Source organism: Schistocerca cancellata, chromosome 7 (genome assembly GCF_023864275.1).
Source record: "Schistocerca cancellata isolate TAMUIC-IGC-003103 chromosome 7, iqSchCanc2.1, whole genome shotgun sequence".
Lineage (NCBI taxonomy): Eukaryota > Metazoa > Arthropoda > Insecta > Orthoptera > Acrididae > Schistocerca > Schistocerca cancellata.
The window spans coordinates 299145998-299151127 of record NC_064632.1 but is presented as its reverse complement, the minus strand read 5'-3'; the positions used below and the strand labels follow the sequence as shown (position 1 = coordinate 299151127).

General features: G+C 53.1%; 1 non-coding gene across 1 annotated transcript in view; it reads left to right on the top strand.

Annotated features, from left to right (window-relative positions):
* The first annotated feature begins 4488 nt into the window (after positions 1-4488).
* LOC126093570 (small subunit ribosomal RNA) overlaps positions 4489-5130 on the top strand; it is a 1909-nt gene continuing 1267 nt past the window's right edge. Inside the window, exon 1 of the ribosomal RNA XR_007521705.1 lies at positions 4489-5130. This exon is cut by the window's right edge and continues 1267 nt beyond it. This is a non-coding gene — a ribosomal RNA (small subunit ribosomal RNA).

The window sequence follows — 5130 nt, the reverse complement described above, 5'->3', positions numbered from 1 at the left end:
ATTTCGTTGAGGGCGTTTATTATTGCCATGTATCTGCAACGAGTAGTAGGAGGGTGGGAAAATAGTACGAAGTGTGCTTGCGTGAATAACGCGTGGTCAACGGTTCGCGCGCGCCCTCTGGTCCCGACGCCATCAACGTCCACAATAAACAGACCATACCGCACGATGTTGACAATGCCGCCCACAGGCACAACACAGCCATCTTTGGGAATGTGACCAAACTACATTCCCATCCGGCCCAGAAACGACACCTCCATCTACAGGAATCCAACGAAACTACGCCAACCATACCTCCAAAACACGGCACCGCCATCTATGACAATGTGACGAAACCACATGCAATAGCTCCATCTACGCGAATCGGACGACACTACGTCCACCATGTCGAGCGCACCACAAACAAAAATACCGCCACCTCCAGGTCCCCCGCAACATGACCTGCTGCACCGATGATACCGCCATCTATGAGACGCCACGCCGACTACGACATCGCTAGGTCCCACAGTGCCCATTTTCCGACGCCACCCACAAAGCCTGCATCATCTGCCCACCACAGGAGCCCCAACGCCTGTGCCTGCGTCGCACGAAGTCGTCGACCGACAATCGCTCCACCCGCACCCGCACGTGCCCCACCCCAACCGCCCAAATCGCAACTCCAGCGGATGAACGGCGGACTCTTCCCGCACTCGTAACGTGCAATCCGCCCCTATATCTTGCGTTTCATGAAGAGTTATATCGAATATGCCATATTCCCGCTGTCCCTATACATGCTGTAAGTAGCTCGCTTGCTACAGCAGCAGCAGCACCACCTCCGCGCGCTTCCCTGGGGGCACTGAACCGCAGGACGCGAGACCCCACGCCCAGTGGCAAACAGGGCTCCTCTCAGAATATAGACGGTCCTCCGATACTCCATCTTTGGTACAAGGCAACCATTCCGCTGTAAATCAGTACGTCACTCGTAGTTCAGTCACCTCACAGCACTGCTCAGTAAACTATGCAGGCCCACATAGATAGATTATATACGCAAATGCCCCTATACATGCTGAACGTCCGTACACACAAAATGAACCACACGTCAGCCACACACTCTATCACACACTACTCTCTGCCTGTAACAGACACAGATACAACAACTAAGCACCAGCATGGACCAACGTCCGGTGCATCCTATCCGCCACAGTACACCAACTACGCTATGATAACCAGACCGGGAGGTCCAATCATAAAACAGAATACCCCACTCGTCCGACAACCACAATTGCTCAGAGAAGCCACCAACACCCACACATGTCCTACACAGGGGTGCACCCAACATCACCACACTGCCTCGTCTTACAGCACAAACACACTGGCAGGAATGAAACACACAGGTCTGCCGCAACCACAGACACGGCTCGCCCCCTCTCACTAGCGAAAAGCGCATCCCGACGTGACATAACTCCTTTGACACACTGACGCTGCCTCGGGCATCCACGTCCTACGGTCGATATCAACGAACCTCACCCCCCCCCCCCACAACACGCCATCCCATACCACATTGTGTACCGTACCCAAACCTAACGTGTACTGTACTACAACGCAATGTGTACCATAACACAACCCAGTTTGTACCTTAACCTAACCTATGTCACCTTAACCTAACCTATGTCACCTTAACCTAACCTATGTCACCTTAACCTAACCTATGTCACCTTAACCTAACCTATGTCACCTTAACCTAACCTATGTCACCTTAACCTAACCTATGTCACCTTAACCTAACCTATGTCACCTTAACCTAACCTATGTCACCTTAACCTAACCTATGTCACCTTAACCTAACCTATGTCACCTTAACCTAACCTATGTCACCTTAACCTAACCCATCTTGCACCTTAACCTAACCCATCTTGCACCTTAACCTAACCCATCTTGCACCCTAACCTATGTTGCACCTTAACCTAACCTGTGTTGCACCTTAACCTACCTCAATTTGCACCGCAATGTAACTCAATTTGCACCGCAATGTAACTCAATTTGCACCGCAATGTAACTCAATTTGCACCGCAATGTAACTCAATTTGCACCGCAATGTAACTCAATTTGCACCGCAATGTAACTCAATTTGCACCGCAATGTAACTCAATTTGCACCGCAATGTAACTCAATTTGCACCGCAATGTAACTCAATTTGCACCGCAATGTAACGCAATTTGCACCGCAATGTAACGCAATTTGCACCGCAATGTAACGCAATTTGCACCGCAATGTAACTCAATTTGCACCGCAATGTAACGCAATTTGCACCGCAATGTAACGCAATTTGCACCGCAATGTAACGCAATTTGCACCGCAATGTAACGCAATTTGCACCGCAATGTAACGCAATTTGCACCGCAATGTAACGCAATTTGCACCGCAATGTAACGCAATTTGCACCGCAATGTAACGCAATTTGCACCGCAATGTAACGCAATTTGCACCGCAATGTAACGCAATTTGCACCGCAATGTAACGCAATTTGCACCGCAATCTACCCCCAAGTTGTGCCTTAACCTAACCCACGTTGTGCCTTAACCTAACCCACGTTGTGCCTTAACCTAACCCACGTTGTGCCTTAACCTAACCCACGTTGTGCCTTAACCTAACCCACGTTGTGCCTTAACCTAACCCACGTTGTGCCTTAACCTAACCCACGTTGTGCCTTAACCTAACCCACGTTGTGCCTTAACCTAACCCACGTTGTGCCTTAACCTAACCCACGTTGTGCCTTAACCTAACCCACGTTGTGCCTTAACCTAACCCACGTTGTGCCTTAACCTAACCCACGTTGTGCCTTAACCTAACCCAAGTTGTGCCTTAACCTAACCCAAGTTGTGCCTTAACCTAACCCAAGTTGTGCCTTAACCTAACCCAAGTTGTGCCTTAACCTAACCCAAGTTGTGCCTTAACCTAACCCAAGTTGTGCCTTAACCTAACCCAAGTTGTGCCTTAACCTAACCCAAGTTGTGCCTTAACCTAACCCAAGTTGTGCCTTAACCTAACCCAAGTTGTGCCTTAACCTAACCCAAGTTGTGCCTTAACCTAACCCAAGTTGTGCCTTACCCTGCTCTGTAATTGGCATATGACACGTTACAGTAATGTATTGTCCAACCGCAACCCGCTCAGAATGTTGTGTACACAGCTACGTGTCATCTCCCCATAACAGCTGCATTGCAGTGTGGTACGCCATAGAGACGTGTGGGAGTAATGGACGCAGTGGATGGCGATCAGCATGAGCCGTCTGTTCATGTAGTGGCGCGTGTATGCAGACGTAGTAGTCTCTTCTCACACAATGTGATAGCACGGTGCCCCGCGTTCCACATCTGCGACATGCTACAGAGGCCGGTTGACAGTTGGTCGCGCAGTGGACATCGCATACGTACGGGGGCACCTTCCACGTGCCCTCTAGTCGGGCACATTTTGTTGCGTGGATGTGAGCGGATGTAGTGTGTCTTGACACCTGACAGGCAGGCATGCAATAATAGTTGACTTTGCAAACGGGGATGGACGTGTACGTTTACTGGTGACGTTACGCAAATGAACAACTGGTAACCCGTTGTGGTGCGGTTGTCCTTGCTGGAGGTACATCTGTGAGGGCAACGATCGGTACAGCTACGAAGCGGTCCCCACCATACCAACGAACGTGAATGTGAATCTGGGTGTGAAGCGATACGCGGCTGTGGGTGGGTGGGACTGTCCCCGGCCGGTGAGGGGGGGCCGCCCGGCGTGCTGGCCGCGCGGTGCGTGGGCGCACGCGCTACAGCCGGCTGGTGGGGGCGCCCAGTGGCAGGCGCGCCGGCCGACGGACGCGGCAGGCGGCGCAGCTGCGCGCCGGGGCACCCTGCGCGCGGCGCCGTGCAGCCAAAGTGGGTCCTCGCCGGCCCGGTGCGAAGCGCGGTGGACATCTGCAGTGTGCTGGTCCGATTGAGGACTGTGTGCGTTGAGGATGCGCCGCCGCCCGGCACTCGGCGCCGCGACGCCGTCTGCTGCTCGGTCGCCCCAGCGGTTCTCGCTGGTGGTTTGTATCGCAGTTGTGCAGACGTGTTGGCACGTGCGCTGTGCTGGGAGAGTTCGCTTCGGCACCCACGTGGGGCCTTTGCCCTTCTGTGGCGCTGGCGTTGGAGCTGCCGGTCACCGTAGGTGGCGCGTGTTGTCTCCCGCCGGCAATGCCACGACAGCACGCTCCCGGGCCTCTGTCGGCAGCGGCAAGCTCAGTTGGGAGCACGGGTGGTCGCACCTAAAGCGTCTACTCGCCTAACTCCGGGCGATTGCGCCTCTCTCGAACCCGACCAAGTACTTAGGACGGCGCTGCGCGCCGCCGGGACCTGAGAGGGTTTCGAGGTGTATTGTGCAGGGGAGCTCAGCCTCCTCCTGTTTGCAGAATAATTGAGCGGACGCTTGCGTGTTCGCGCGGGCCTCTGGGACACACTCCCGGGCGGCCGGCTGCTCAGCTCTAGTTGACGCAGCTCCCTGGTTGATCCTGCCAGTAGTCATATGCTTGTCTCAAAGATTAAGCCATGCATGTCTCAGTACAAGCCGCATTAAGGTGAAACCGCGAATGGCTCATTAAATCAGTTATGGTTCCTTAGATCGTACCCACGTTACTTGGATAACTGTGGTAATTCTAGAGCTAATACATGCAAACAGAGTCCCGACCAGAGATGGAAGGGACGCTTTTATTAGATCAAAACCAATCGGTCGGCTCGTCCGGTCCGTTTGCCTTGGTGACTCTGAATAACTTTGGGCTGATCGCACGGTCCTCGTACCGGCGACGCATCTTTCAAATGTCTGCCTTATCAACTGTCGATGGTAGGTTCTGCGCCTACCATGGTTGTAACGGGTAACGGGGAATCAGGGTTCGATTCCGGAGAGGGAGCCTGAGAAACGGCTACCACATCCAAGGAAGGCAGCAGGCGCGCAAATTACCCACTCCCGGCACGGGGAGGTAGTGACGAAAAATAACGATACGGGACTCATCCGAGGCCCCGTAATCGGAATGAGTACACTTTAAATCCTTTAACGAGTATCTATTGGAGGGCAAGTCTGGTGCCAGCAGCCGCGGTAATTCCAGCTCCAATAGCGTATATTAAAGTTGTTGCGGTTAAAAAG